The sequence below is a fragment of the Heteronotia binoei genome, chromosome 1 (assembly GCF_032191835.1).
Source record: "Heteronotia binoei isolate CCM8104 ecotype False Entrance Well chromosome 1, APGP_CSIRO_Hbin_v1, whole genome shotgun sequence".
Taxonomy (NCBI): domain Eukaryota; kingdom Metazoa; phylum Chordata; class Lepidosauria; order Squamata; family Gekkonidae; genus Heteronotia; species Heteronotia binoei.
The window spans coordinates 13,820,216-13,836,775 of NC_083223.1; the positions used below are offsets into that span (position 1 = coordinate 13,820,216).

General features: G+C 43.7%; 1 pseudogene; it reads left to right on the forward strand.

The window, feature by feature from the left end:
- LOC132566187 (cytochrome P450 2K6-like) overlaps positions 1 to 16,560 on the forward strand; it is a 33,050-nt pseudogene that overhangs the window by 12,934 nt on the left and 3,556 nt on the right.

Sequence of the window (16,560 nt, forward strand, 5' to 3'; positions counted from 1 at the left end):
TGTGTAGTGGAACAAACAACACTCAGTTCCGTCAGGCTGAAGATCACTTTGTTAACAGTAACTGTAGGAAAGGTAACATGGCTATTGGAATAAGAAATAACAATCCTTAATGAAGCTGTTTCTAGAGCTCTAGGCAAGGGTGGTTCTGGCCTGGTTCTGCAGATTCTTAGTAGGTCCTGCATTCCTGCTGACTGCTAGCAAGGAGACTGAGATGAGAAAAACGGAGTCCCTCCTGCACTCCTGATTGCTCTGAGGCCTACTTGGATAGCCTCTGAAAGAGACAGTACACAATACACCACTCCCCTTACCAGGTGGATTCAGCCATCCAGGTCAGAAGTTCTCACTGCTGATGTGGTCTTCCCCTTTAGCTTGATTCAACTGTAGTCTCAGCAGAAGAAACCACTTCCGCAGGTAACTCGGTAATAAGACCACCACTTTGTTGCAACGAAGGAGGGTGATCAGGATGGCCACCTCCAATGAATTCTGAACCTGATGTTGGTGGGTTGATTTTCTTAGAAGGTTCCATTGAAGAAGTAGGAGCAAAGGACTTCAAGAAGGGATTGGATAAACATCTGGAGCAAAGGTCCATCAGTGGCTGTTAGCCACAGCATATTGATGGAAATCTCTGTCTGGGGCAGTGATGCTCTGTATTTTTGGTGCTTGGGGGGGCAACAGGGGGAGGGCTTCTTGTGTCCTAGCCCCACTGATGGACCTCCTGATGGTGCCTGGGTGGTTTTTTTTTTTTTTTTTGGCCAATGTGTGACACAGAATGTTGGACTGGATGGGCCATTGGTCTGATCCAACATGGCTTTTCTTATGTTCTTATGAGTATGCGTGTGACCATCCATTTGATCAACATGACATCTCCATAACAGTCCATCTGCAGTATTCACTGTATATGAGACTAATCCTGTGACCTGAGCTTGCCTTGGCAGAATGGGCAGGATATAAATTCCATCAAATAAATAAATAAATAAACTCCCAGTATTTTAGATAGAACTAACTGTGAACCGTTTCCATAGTTCTGACCCCATACTGTTTTCTGAGAAGAGAAGGTATGCAGATTCCTAGATGTCAAAGCACAATACAGTTCCTGTTGTTCTTGAGGCTGAAAGTCACTTGCAATATCAGGGTGAACATGATCTAGGCATGTCCTGAGACGGTGTCGCATGAGCAACTCAGCTGGGGTGGATCCAGTTGAAGCACAGGGTGTAATGTTGTGCCAATCTGATGGCCCAGTCCTCAGAAGTTATTCTTTTCAGTGCGACTTTTGTAGTCTGTACCATTTGCTCTTTCTGCCCATTTGCTTGGGGTCGACATGGTGCCACTGTGGTAGCCATAATGAGGTTTTTGTTAGCACAGTCTTGGGAAATTGCATAGGTGAAAACGGCACTGTTGTCTGAAACAACTGTGTCTGGCACTCTGTGAGTTGCAGAAAGTTGATGGTGAGCAGTGATGGCAGCATACGAGGTACAGCTGGCACAATGGCTACTTTAAGCCATTTTGTAAATGAATCCATAACAATTAGGAAGGTTTTGCCCTGGGAGGGGCCAGCAAAGTCTATGCGGAGATGAGACCAGGCTTCTTTGTGGCTTCCCAAGGGAAAACTGGACCTGACATTACAAAAAGCCGCTTCAGGTGCTAATGCCTGTTGTCGTGCTGCAGCAAAAATCAGATTCTGTTCAGAGAGGAAGTGCCGCTAAGAAGATGAAGAAGATATTGGATTTATATCCCACCCTCCACTCCGAAGAGTCTCAGAGCAGCTCACAATCTCCTTTCCCTTCCTCCCCCACAACAGACACCCTGTGAGGTAGATGAAGATATTGGATTTATATCCCGCCCTCCACTCCGAAGAGTCTCAGAGCGGCTCACAATCTCCTTTCCCTTCCTCCCCCACAACAGACACCCTGTGAGGTGGGTGGGGCTGGAGAGGGCTCTCACAGCAGCTGCCCTTTCAAGGACAACCTCTGCCAGAGCTATGGCTGACCGAAGGCCATTCTAGCAGGTGCAAGTGGAGGAGTGGGGAATCAAACCCGGTTCTCCCAGATAAGAGTCCGCACACTTAACCGCTACACCAAACTGGCTCTGCACACCAAACTGGCTCTCCACTAGATGGCCTCATCCACCCTTAACTCCGTAACAATCTCGCGAGCTGATCTCGTAACAAGCTTTCAAGAAGACCCCCGAATTCACAATGTTCGGTAATGTGACGAACCTCTGTCATGCATTCTGCTATATTTTCACTGATTCGATCACACAAAGATAGAACCTCTGTAGTGTAGCAGATGGGGTTGGGCAAATTCTGTCTTCCACAGAGTTTTCAGTTCATCATAATTTTTTTGTACTTGGTGCATATAATATGGTGGGTTCAATGCAAGAAGGAGATGCGGTTGCAGTGATCATAGCTCTCTTTATTAGTTACAGCATGGTAACAGCTGAACTAGAAGACTACTCAACTGGGCCAACGGGGCCAACTATATACCTGTCAAGGTTCCCATTCTAGGATGCCATTGGATCATTCAAACCAGCAGGGGGCCTGTGATTAAGAACATAAGAGAAGCCATGTTGGATCAGGTCAATGGCCCATCCAGTCCAACACTCTGTGTCACATAAGAACATAAGAGAAGCCATGTTGGATCAGGCCAGTGGCCCATCCAGTCCAACACTCTGTGTCACATAAGAACATAAGAGAAGCTATGTTGGATCAGGCCAATGGCCCATCCAGTCCAACACTCTGTGTCACATAAGAACATAAGAGAAGCCATGTTGGATCAGGCCAATGGCCCATCCAGTCCAACACTCTGTGTCACATAAGAACATAAGAGAAGCCATGTTGGATCAGGCCAATGGCCCATCCAGTCCAACACACTGTGTCACATAAGAACATAAGAGAAGCCATGTTGGATCAAGCCAATGGCCCATCCAGTCCAACACTCTGTGCCACACAGTGGCCAAAAAAACCCCCCAAGTGCCATCAGGAGGTCCACTAGTGGGGCTAGAAGTCCTCCCACTGTGCCTCCCCCCAAGCACCAAGAATACAGAGCATCACTGCCCCAGACAGAGAGTTCCAACAATACGCTGTGGCTAATAGCCATTGATGGACCTCTGCTCCATATGTTGATCCAATCCCCTCTTGAAGCTGGCTATGCTTGTAGCCACCACCGCCTCCTGTGGCAGTGAATCCTTCTGCCAAACACAGAGGCAGAAGGATTTCTCCTAAAGAAAGCAATTTAATTGTCATGTATTGTCAAGAATGCTTCTTGCCATGATTACTTTTTCCCTTCAGTGCTTTATCCTGTAGTAACCCTGGGCCCTGCCTGTATGTTATCTTTCTGCTGCTCATTGTATAACATTCATGAAGTAACGTTCTGCCCTGTGCCGGATGAGCTAATAGCCACAGATGGACCTCTGCTCCTTATGCTTATCCGATCCCCTCTTGAAACTTGTTGTGCCTGTAGCTGCCACCACCTCCTGTGACAGTGAATTCCACATGTTAATCACCCTTTGGGTAAAATTGGAGCAGGGCAGCAGGGATTTGTTTCTTGCTGCCCATTGTTCCTGAGTCCCCAAGCTCAGTCCTTAAGGTTCCAATGGGCCAGGCAGGAACACACATAATAATATTCACATTAGTCCACATACACAACAGTGCAGCAGTTCACATTAGTCCACATACACAACAGTGCAGCAGTTGCCATCAGAGCTAGAACAACAGCAAAAGTTTTTGCTCCACGGTCAATGAAATTGCATGTTTTTGTTGGGTGATTACAGACCGGCACTTTGGGTTGACTCAGAGACGCCTCTGAGATCGGCCCCGAAAATATTTCCAGATGGCAACATCTGCCACCCGTCTTCCTCCCATCCTCACCCCATCCTCCAGGCTCCTGAGACTGGCTCAAAAAGCTACCACTTCCAAATCATGGTCCAATCTAGAATTCCCCCTCTGCACACTGCAGAGCATTCTGTGTCAGCATAGAATGGATGAGAAATGCTAGCCAAGCATATTTAAGCTAAACCACAAGGCATAATTCTCACAATACAAGAACTCGTGGGCATTCGATGAAATTGCTGAGCAGACAGGTTAAAACGGATAAAAGGAAGTACTTCTTCACCCAAAGGGTGATTAACATGTGGAATTCACTGCCACAGGAGGTGGTGGCGGCCACAAGTATAGCCACCTTCAAGAGGGGTTTAGATAAAAATATGGAGCACAGGTCCATCAGTGGCTATTAGCCACAGTGTGTGTGTATATATAAAATTTTTTGCCACTGTGTGACACAGAGTGTTGGACTGGATGGGCCGTTGGCCTGATCCAACATGGCTTCTCTTATGTTCTTATAAGGATACTGATGTCAGACCTGTAACATGTTTTCATTGTGGTATTTGTTCTGTAGGAAAACCATTTCAGGCTACTACAATCATGAATGAGGCTTCTGCCAATATCATAGTGTCCATATTACTCGGCAAACGATATGACTATGAAGATCCCACATTTCTAAGATTAGTAAACTTGGACAAAGAAAATATCCGGCTTGTGGGAAGTCCCTCAGTCATGGTAAACGACTTAAAATTTGGTTTTAAAATGGTTGAAACACCAGTAGAGGAAGGGCTATATACGTATTCATGCCTTGCACCTGCTGGAATGGCCTTGGGTTAGCCATAGCTCTGGCAGAGTTGTCCTTGAAAGGGCAGCTTCTGTGAGAGCTCTCTCAGCCCCACCCACCTCACAGGGTGTCTATTGTGGAGGGAGAGAGGTAAAGGAGATTGTGACTGCTCTGAGACTCTGAGATTCAGAGTTTAGGACGGGATATAAATCCAATTTCTTCTTCTTCTTTAAAGATTCAGTGCACAAACTCAAGACTTTGTAACAATAGTGTAATTTAAAAAAAGACTGGAAGAGTTTGAATCGGGAAATTATGTTTTCTTGAAGAGAAGTTGAGGGTAATTAATGGCAGAATATGTATATAGTTAGAAGATAGGATAAAGAAATGATAAATGGGAATGGAAAATGAAAATTGAATTGTTAAAGCCAATGGATTAGCAAGGAGGTGGTGGGTGTGCCCCCCCCCCCAAGACCTCCGACTGTAGAGATTTTTCTGCAGCACCCATTTCTGGAGGTAACCCTTTCCAGCTTTCTTTTGAGACACGAGAGAAGATAGTTAAAGTTTTTAAAAATTAAGTGTGTAAAGATGGAAGTTCGTGAAAGAAGTAAAGAAGTTTTGGAAACAAAAAGAAAGAATATAATTATGATTAGAATCATAATTCGGGTGAAATCAGGTAAAGAAAGGAAATAAGATAAAGAGGAAGGAGTTTATTTGTTGTTAGTATTCAGTTTGATTTGTAGAAGACAAGAAGCAAAAAACGAAGAAGAAGAAGAAGAAGAAGAATTGCAGATTTATACCCCGCCCTTCTCTCTGAATCAGAGACTCACAGCGGCTTACAATCTCCTTTATCTTCTCCCCCCACAACAGACACAACAGGTGGGTGGGGCTGAGAGGGCTCTCACACCAGCTGCCCTTTCAAGAACAACCTCTGCCAGAGCTATGGCTGACCCAAGGCTATTCCAGCAGGTGCAAGTGGAGGAGTGGGGAATCAAACCCGGTTCTCCCAGATAAGAGTCCGTGCACTTAACCACTACACCAAACTGGCTCTCGTGTATTTATGAGCTGTATAAACATGTTGATATATGCACACTTAATAATTTTTTTTTTTTTAAAAAAAGACTTCATAGCAGATAGAAAACTTGCTCTGAGAAACTTGGCAACTTATTTGAAATGTTTAGGGAAATATATGAAACAGTCCTTCCAAAACTGTAGCACTTTAAGTGCTGGCAGGGTCTCAGTCTATCCTCGTTGCTTACTGTTGCTTGAAACAGTAATGACAGAAAGATTAAAAGATGTCGATGTCACACGCGGGGTGGTGTCACTTGTGGTTTTGCCTGGAAGTGATATCACAGCTCATACAATGGCGGTAAACCCCCCTCCCCAATATCGCCATTCCTATTCTCCTGGTTGTTGTACAGCCTTGTAATCCTAATTACTGCAATTCCTGGAAAGCAGCGGGAGGGTTTGGGTGCTACAGCGTCACATGAGATTCTCAAAACACTTTTGAGATTTCTGCCTCAGCAGTGGAATTGAGAGGATTTCTTGGTCTTTTCCCTTTTTTTTTTTGTATTTTATTCTCTTAGCTGTACAACATGTTCCCTGCTCTGTGTTTTCTTTCTGGCGGTCGCAAGACCGTCCTTAAGAACAACGATGAACTGTACGCCTTCATACAGGCCACCTTGACAGAACACCTCAAAGAACTGGATGCGAATGACCAGAGAAGCTTCATCGATGCGTTTCTAATCCAACAACAAGAGGTAAACATGCCAATAATCACAGGTGAACTTCTCTTTCCGTGTGAATGCCAGGCCAGGCCAGCTGGCAAAGAGTCCAACTTGAGGGAAAGGGAAGAAGCCCGTCAAACAGGGGAAGGACGGTGGCTCAGTGGTAGAGCATCTGCTTGGGAAGCAGAAGGTCCCAGGTTCAATCCCCGGCATCTCCAACTAAAAAAGGACCAGGCAAATAGGCATGAAAAACCTCAGCTTGAGACCCTGGAGAGCTGCTGCCAGTCTGAGAAGACAATACTGACTTTGATGGACTGAGGGTCTGATTCAGTATAAGGCAGCTTCATATGTTCATATATGTTCAAACTAGCTGTAATTTCCACAAGGAAACCACAAGTTGACTACGCAGCACAAACGGTATTCTGATTTCTCCAATTCCCCAATTGTCTTTCTCCTTATGTCTCTGCAACAAAAAGACAATACTGACTTTTTAAAAAAATGAAAAGGTGAGAATTCAGAGGAGCTAACAGATCATGGTCACTGTTATTATGCTATAGCACAGGGGTGGCCAAACTTGCTTAACATAAGAGCCACATAGAATAAATGTCAGATGTTTGAGAGCCAGAAGACATGAACATCTCAGAGAGGTCTGAGGAAGAGCAGAGCAGCTCTGAGATAAACTGAGACAGCTTTGTTGTGAGAGCTGGGGAACTGCTGTTTGTTTGGCTGAGTGGGCTGAAGGTGAAGCTGATTGAAAGTGATTGTTGCCGATTGCTGCTGATTGCTTAGGAGTGGCTCTGCACCCCACCCTCTTTGCATTTTTAGCTGCGCCTTGCCAAAGGCTGAGCATATCTCAGAGAGGTCTGAGGGAGAGCAGAGCAGAGCCACTCTGAGATAAGCTGACACAGCTGGGTTGCGATAGCTGAGGAACTGCTGTTTGTTTGGTTGAGTGGGCTGAAGGTGAAGGTGATTGTTGCTGATTGATTAGGAGTGGCTGTGCACCCCACCCTCTTTGCATTTTAAGCTGCGCCTTGCCAGAGGCGCGAGCCGAAGGGCAAGAGTTAAAGGGCTCTTGGCCTGTGGCTCTTAGCCTGGGGACTCTGTAAGGACCAGGAACCCAGATCCCTAATTTCCTTGTTTTCCCAATAAGGTAAGTTGACCCACCAGAAGGGGAGCCACTTAAACAAACAGGATTTAAAGAAGACTGTATATATATATTTTTTAAAAAGCTATCATGAAGGTAGAATGCCAGCAGGGAGGTGGAGGCTTTCCATTGTTTTGCACTGTGTGTCACATGTATGACTATCTGCCCACAGGACAGAAGTCTTGGGTGTGTGCTCGATGCAAGGAGCTCCTAGTCCTCAGGGAACAGGTTCGTACCCTTGAGGCTGAGGTGACTGCCCTGGAGAAGCAGAGACAGTCAGTTAGGCACTCGGGGAAGACTCTCAGGGGTGTATTAGATGAGCCCCGCTCTGAACGTGGCAGCCCCGTTGCTGCCAGGGAGCGTGAGGGTCGAGAAGGAACAGGGCACCATGCTGAGGATAAGGGGAATGCACCCTCAGAAGGGACTTCTTCTTCAGTTGGTGAGCGGGAATCCTTTCGCGCCAAGGAACCATCCCTGGGCGGGGAGAGGGGGGGGGTCTTGGTAGTTGGTGATTCGATCCTTAGGCAAGTAGACAGCTGGGTGGCAAAACCGCATACTGACTGTATGGTGACTTTCCTGCCTGGTGTGAAGGCAGTGGACATTACATGTGTAGTAGATAGGCTGATAGACAGTGCTGGGGAGGAGCCAGTGGTCGTGGTGCTTGTTGGCACCAACGATATGGGGGAATGCAGTCGTGAGGTCCTGGAGGAAAAATTTAGGCTGCTAGGCAGGAGACTTAAGGCCAGGACCTCCAAGGTAGCCTTCTCAGAAGTGCTACCTGTTCCTCGTGCAGGGCAGGAGAGATAGGCACAAATCAGAAGTCTCAATGTGTGGATGAGACGATGGTGTAAGCAGGAAGGGTTTAAGTTTGTTAGGCACGGGGATGCTTTCTGGAACATGCAGGAGCTGTACAAAAGAGACAGTCTCCACTTGTCCCCAGATGGAACCAGGCTGCGGCGCTTAAAATCAAAAAGGTGGCAGAGCAGTTTTTAAGCTAAATCTTGGGGGAAAGCCAACAGGAGATGAAATGTCTCTGGTTTGAGAGGACTCATCTCAAATAAATGAAGGGTTAGCTGTTACTTTTCTACCGGGTAATGGATCAGAGTTGTCCACTGTGATGGTGACAAACAGTATGGACTGTCTGCCAAAGTCTCGAGGCAGCAGGAGGAAGGTTGCGGGCCTAACTTGCCTGGGAAATTATAGATATTTGTATGCAAATGCTAGAAGTGTTCGAAGTAAAATTGGTGAATTGGAATATTTAGTGTTGGGAGAAAACATAGACATTGTGGGAATTTCAGAAACCAGGTGAAATGAGGAGAATCAGTGGGACACGGTGATTCCTGAATATAAGTTATATCGGAAGGATAGGGAGGGAAGGGTTGGAGGTGGAGTGGCTCTGTATGTCAGAGAGAATATACGGTCCAGTAAGACTGAGGTCAGAGAATTAGACTCCCTTCTAGAAATGCTTTGGGTTGAAATAGAGGGCCCAAAAGGAAATTTAACTATGGGAGTTTGTTATCGCCCACCAAATCAAAAGAGAGAGGACGATTATAATATGATGGAAGGATTAAAGATAGCGGCTAAACATAAAAACTGTGTCGTAATAGGTGATTTTAACTACCCGCAGATTGATTGGGTCAATAAGTGTTCTGGTCGAAAGAAAGAGATTGAGTTACTTGATGCTCTCAATGACTGTGCTATGGAGCAGATGGTCTCAGAACCTACCAGGGATGGGGCAATTCTGGATTTGGTCCTAAGTAATGCCCAAGACTTGGTGAGAGATGTAAAAGTGACCGCACCGCTTGGGAGCAGTGACCATAACGTTATTGATTTCACCGTTTTTATAAATAGGGATTTGCCCCAAAAGACCGGCACAACCACGTTTAACTTTAAAAGGGGTAAATTCTCTGAGATGAGGAGGCATGTGAAGAGGAAACTGAAAGGAAAGGTAAATACGGTCAAAACCCTTGGGGAAGCTTGGAGGCTATTTAAATCTACAATCCTAGAAGCTCAGATAAAATATATACCACAAGTTAGGAAAGGCACAAACAGGTATAAGAAAAGACCTGCATGGTTAACAAACAAAGTAATGGAAGCTGTAAAAGGTAAGAAGGACTCCTTTAAGTGGTGGAAAACCAGTCCAAGTGAGATTAATAAAAGGGAACACAGGCTGTGGCAAATCAAATGCAAGACTGTGATCAGGCAGGCAAAAAGGAACTATGAGGAGCATATTGCAAAAAACATAAAGACCAACAATAAAAAATTCTTCAAATATATTAGAAGCAGGAAACCAGCCAGGGAGGCAGTGGGGCCCTTGGATGACCAAGGGGCCAAAGGATTACTGAAGGAGGATAGGGAAATGGCTGAGAAGCTGAATGCATTTTTTGCCTCCGTCTTCACTGTGGAAGATGAGAAGTGTTTGCCCGCTCCAGAACCACTAATTTTGGAAGGGGTGTTTAAAGACCTGAGTCAGATTGAGGTGACAAAAGAGGAGGTCCTACAACTGATAGATGAATTAAAAACTAATAAGTCACCAGGTCTGGATGGCATACATCCAAGAGTTCTGAAAGAACTCAAAGTTGAACTTGTGGATCTTCTGACAAAAATCTGTAATCTTTCATTGAAATTTTCTTCCGTTCCTGAGGACTGGAAGGTAGCAAATGTCACCCCATCCTTAAAAAAGGTTCCAGAGGAGATCCAGTAAATTACAGGCCAGTCAGTCTGACTTCAATACCAGGAAAGTTGGTAGAAACGATTATCAAGGACAGAATGAATAGGCACATTGATGAACACGGGTTATTGAGGAAGACTCAGCATGGGTTCTGTAAGGGAAGATCTTGCCTCACTAACCTGTTACATTTCTTTGAGGGGGTGAACAAATATGTGGACAAAGGAGACCCAATAGATGTTGTTTACCTTGACTTCCAGAAAGCTTTTGATAAAGTTCCTCATCAAAGGCTTCTTAGAAAGCTCGAGAGTCATGGAGTAAAAGGACAGGTCTTCTTGTGGATCAAAAACTGGCTGATTAATAGGAAGCAGAGAGTGAGTATAAATGGGCAGTCTTCGCAGTGGAGGACGGTAAACTGTGGGGGTGCCGCAGGGCTCGGTACTGGGTCCCATGCTCTTTAACTTGTTCATAAATGATTTGGAGTTGGGAGTGAGCAGTGAAGTGGCCATGTTTGCAGATGACACTAAATTGTTCAGGGTGGTGAGAACCAGAGAGGATTGTGAGGCACTCCAAAGGTATCTGTTGAGGCTGGGTGAGTGGGCGTCAACGTGGTAGATGAGCTTCAATGTGGCCAAGTGCAAAGTAATGCACATTGGGGCCAAGAATCCCAGCTACAAATACAAGTTGATGGGGTGTGAACTGGCAGAGACTGACCAAGAGAGAGATCTTGGGGTCGTGGTAGATAACTCACTGAAAATGTCAAGACAGTGTGCGATTGCAATCAAAAAGGCCAACACCATGCTGGGAATTATTAGGAAGGGAATTGAAAACAAATCAGCCAATATCATAATGCCCCTGTATAAATCGATGGTGCGGTCTCATTTGGAGTACTGTGTGCAGTTCTGGTCGCCGCACCTCAAAAAGGATATTATAGCATTGGAGAAAGTCCAGAAAAGGGCAACTAGAATGATTAAAGGGTTGGAACACTTTCCCTATGAAGAAAGGTTGAAATGCTTGGGGCTCTTTAGCTTGGAGAAACGTCGCCTGCGGGGTGACATGATAGAGGTTTACAAGATAATGCATGGGATGGAGAAAGTAGAGAAAGAAGTCCTTTTCTCCCTTTCTCACAATACAAGAACTCGTGGGCACTAAATGAAATTGCTCAGCAAACAGGTTAAAATGGATAAAAGGAAGTATTTCTTCACCCAAAGGGTGATTAACATGTGTAATTCACTGTCACAGGAGGTGGCATCAGCTACAAGCATAGCCAGCTTCAAGAGGGGATTGGATAAAAATATGGAGCAGAGGTCCGTCAGTGGCTATTAGTCACAGTGTGTATATAATTTTTTTTTTTTGCCACCATGTGACACGGAGTGTTGGACTGGATTGGCCATTGGTCTGATCCAACATGGCTTCTCTTATGTTCTTAACATCAGATGTTTGAGAGAAGGGAGGAGAGGGAGGGAGGGAGGAAGGAAGGCAAACAGATGGGAAGCCAGAGGTGGAAAGAAAACAACTTTAACTTTAAATGTATTCTCCAAGCCGCCAACTGGCTTGACTTGGTGTTTGTATTTTCTTTTTGTGTGTCTGGTCTAAGGACTGTAATAACAATAAAAAACAACAAGCAAGGCCTGCGAAATATAGCTCACCATGGCCTGAGATACGTTCTCAAAGCATATAGCAAATGCCTTTTGTGAGAGTGTGGGCACACTTGGCAGATTTGCCTTTAAATCAGGAATGTATAACATCATCTGCAGTAATTTCAGTCCCACCATTTGCCACTATTTGGCAATTCAGTGTCTCTTTTCCTTTTCATTATATGTCTACTTAATCCCCTTTGGCTAGGCACACTCTTCCTGAAGTATTTGTGTCCAAATAGTCAAATAATTCAATATCTGATTTCACATGTATAGAAGTACCACTATCAATTAGCCAAGGCTTGTGATTTTCATTTGTTATGATGCAGTTGGAAGGCAGTTCAGTGAAACCCTTCCTTAATCGAAGGATTCTAGATATTTAAAAACAACATGAAGGGTGATACCAGATGGCTGGTTTGGGGGAACTTGAAGTCGCCCCAAATAAAGATGGCCAGAAATAGAGTGCCCTGGAGCTTCTGGATAGCGCTTGGGGAAAGCGGCAGGCCCTGGGCACTCGGGGAGCCCAGGAAAGCTCACACGTTCCGTCCACAGCTCCCTGGACGTTCTCCAGGCACTTCCCGGCCTTCCAGACGGCTGGAAGACACCTCAGAGGTGCCCCAGCGAAAAGGCACCAGATGTTGCCGTCTGGAGGGGTTTTTTGGGTCAATCTTAGAGGCATCTCTGAGTCGACCCAAAGTGCCAGTCTGTTAGCAGCCAATATGTCCCAGATTAAATGTTATCCTTCAGGCATGGGAAACCTGAATCAAATAGTTTTGATGGCATACTTGCAGAATTTAGATAAACCTGATTATAGAAGAGCCTTCACATTCATAAGAGCAAATATGGTCTCTTCAGTGGTCAGATACAACCTATGTGGAAAGGTTATGTATTTGCGGAGATGGGAGGATGGAAATGAGAGAGCACATTCTCTTTGAATGTAAACTTTATCAGAACACTCGCTCGACTTATATTGTTCCTATTTGTGACCAATTCTCGGGGAGAGATTTTAGTTTTTATTTAGATAAGATTTTAGCAGATAAGAACCACGAAATTACTATGAAGGCAGCAGCATTTGCTATACAAGCCATAAGATGCTGTGAACAACTAATTGATAAAAGCGTTTAAATATCTATGAAATATTTTAATTTACCTTGTTTTATAACTAGAAACAACAGGTGGCTAGGTTCTGTTCCCAGGTTCATAAAGAACTCAAAAAGCAAGATAAATAGGCCAAACTGTAAATCTTTTAACAAATGTTAAAGTGACTTTTTAAAAGGTTTTGAGGGTGCGTTCAGACGTACCATTAGTGGCGACATAGCTCCATCTTGCTGACGGATTAAATGTGTTCATTCAGACATTCACATCTGGCAATCGAGCGTCATCCAGGGTCATCCCAGCTTGTTGCGCCTCAATGCCGCATTAATTTGACAGCGCAGAAAGTCCGGCCCTTTTTCAAAAAAGTGGCACAAGATTGGCTTTTTCCTGTTTGGAGAGCTCACACATGATACTGTCCCTTGGAATGTTTACCGCCCCTCCCACCTTTTTTTTTTTTTTAAGCCCCAGCAGACATGCGCATTGCCAGATCATCCAGGAATCTGAGGTGATGCTTCTGCTTCTCCAATCAACACAGGATCGGAGGGGGGTAGGAAACATTATCCCACTATTCAGAACAGGGGGAAAAAAAAATTTTTTTCAATGTGGAGGATTTCCAGATATCGTTGTCACTGCCAATTTCTAGGAAAGAAATTCCTGGCAGTTCCTTGGTTTGAATCGGCAACATTAATTCCGGAAACTTTCCCCCCTTCCCCCCCGCCTCTGAAGCAATGTTTGATTTCCCACCTCCAAACAGTTGGGTGCATGTTCAATGGACCTCCCCTCCCAGAAATCACCATCTGATCACGCATGCTCCAAGAAAAGAGCATGATAGTATTGGATGTTTGATCACTCAACAACAGAATGAGTCGCATTCTTGGATGCTCGTCTGAATGGCCCTGCATCGAATCAATATTCAGCCGTTCAAATTTGAGCGCTACACACCTGCTTTTAATGGTATGTCTGACTGCACCCAAAGAGTTAAATAATAATCTTTTATATTCTTTTTTACGGTTATAACCATCAAGTCATCAAATCCTAATATGTAGACTCTTTGTGGGATTTTTTATAAGGTACTTTTAAGGTTGTTTTAAATGACTTACATGTTCTGGTCAATGACTGTAATAATAAACTGGCTGACTGACTGAACTAAAAATGGAAACTGAAATTTTAATGTAAAATATTTTATACTGTACCCAAGCTGAATTGTATATCTTGGTTTTTCTAATGCCACTTGTTACTTATTTTTCTTTCGTTTTTGGATGGGTCCCTGTCCGCATTAAGTTTTGACTTGACTACAGGGTTTTCATTTGAGATGTGTGTCAAATACTGAAAGGTCTTCTGGATTCAATACACCATTGTCTTGAAAGAAAAAAAGTTTTATTGAGCAAAGAACATGGCAGGCAAGAGGTTCCTTGCTAAAACTTATCCATCCATCCATCCATCCATCCATCTATCTATCTATCTATCTATCTATCTATCTATCTATCTATCTATCTATCTATCTATCTATCTATCTATCTATCTATCTATCTATCTTTTAAAGTTTATTTATAACAACACACATAAAGGAAAATTGAAGAAACAAGGGAAGGGGAATTACAAATGCCAAATAAACCAGAGGTAACGAGGATATGTCAAATTTGGGGCTTGTTAAATCAGTACATTTAATTAAAAATGGATTAGGCGGATTGATCCTACTAGTTCTATCCATCATGCTCAATGAGTTTGTTCTTCAGGTTTTTTTGACTACCTCCTCCTGATTGGCCTTCCTCCTGGTCTTCTCAGGGATGTTATTCTTGCTAGATTCAATATTTACAAGAGGCATTGTTTGCATCTTCCCTACTCTGACAGGACTTGCTCTTGCTCACTTGGAAGAATAAATACAATTTATCTTATTTTATTGGAATGTCCAATAAATCCTCCAAGAGCTTACAGTAGGCCCTGTAAGAAGAGCCCTGTAAGCTCCTGGAGGATTGGCTACATAAGAGGGGCATGGCCTAATATGCAAAGGAGTTCCTGCTACAAAAAAAAAGCCCTGTTCCAACCTAAGAAGTTGTTACATTATACTATTGTAGGTGAATTTCTACTATTCTATTCCAAGCAGGGTGCTCCCATTTCAGACTGAAATCCTAACATAAATTTGAATGTTACAAAACTAATTATTCCCAGGGGTGGAATTCTAGCAGGAGCTCCTATGCATATTAGGCCACACACATCTGATGTAGCCAATCCTCCAAGAGCTGACAAGGCGCTTTTTTGTAAGCTCTTGGAGGATTGGCTACATCAGGGGTGTGTGGCCTAATATGCAAAGGCGCTCCTGCTAGAATTCCACCCCTGATTATTCCTTTTGTCTTTTGAGAAATAAATAGAGATTGCAAATGAAATTTCAGATTATTATACTTCTCAAGGCATTGAGACATAGAGTTTAATTGGAGAAGGGGAAAGGAATGATTTCTTTTGACTTATCTCCTAGGAAAAGAACAAGAACCAGAGCAATGAATTTTTCCATAATGAAAATCTAAAAGCTGTTGTGGTGAGGTTATTTGGTGCCGGCATGGAGACCACTTCGACTACTTTGCTATGGGGCCTGTTGCTGATGATGAAGTATCCTGAAATTCAGAGTAGGTCCTTTCCATTGGTGGGTTTCCATTATTCTAGGTTCCTGGGTTTCAGTTATGTATAGAGTAAGAACAGGAAAAACCCTGAGACTACTGTTGGATGTTACCTGAGTGAGGGAGAACAGGAAGGACCAGTGAGCTCTACTTCCTGTTTTTTCCCATGTGCTCTAATGTTACAGAAGGGGGGGGGTTAGGAGGAGATTAATGCCCTCGTGTACACCAATACCAATGCAGCTCCTGCTTTACTTGAATGGAAGAAGTAACTTCATACAGACATCCCTACGCACATACAGAACTCCATCCCGAGCTTAAAATTGAATGGGACACCTCTATTCAGACTCAAGAAATCACAGGTCTGTGGGAGCTAACTGTAGGGCATCAATATTCCAGCACATAAATTAACAGTAGTGTGAATGCAGCAGTTAGAGAGTTCGAATGGGATCTAGAAGACACAGGTTCAAATCCCCATTCTCTCATGGAAGCTCACTGAGTGACCTTGGGCCAGTTCCATGTTCTTATCCTAACCTACCTCACAGGATTGTAAAAATGGAAGAGAGGAGAATGAGGTAAGCTGCTTTGAGTAAGGCAGGATATATATTAAATAAATAAATAAAGCAACTCAAGTGTAGGGGCAGTGTTATAAATAAACAGGAGGCTGGTGATGGGAAGTCATCATAAAGTACTTTTCTGCATTGATTCAAATAATAGCAAACAATAAGCACATAATCATAAAATAGCAACACAGACAGTTGCCTTGCCAGCTATAGTATAAGATTCACAACTGTAATTACAAAGATTAATTTCTAATACCTTCCATATAGTAACGTATTACTTATCAATCATAACTCATCGGTAAGATTTACACTGAAAGATCTGAATTTTATCTTAGTTTTAACAACCAATCAACAAATTTTTGTCAATAGCAAAGTCATCCGTTTATTTCTCCCAATAGTGTTACATGTTTAATTCAGTTCATTATGATCTCCCTGACAATCGTAATAAAAAAATTTCCAAGGTATCCTTCTCACTCCTCTGTAAACCTTGCACGCCGAAAGGTCACGCAAGTCAGATCT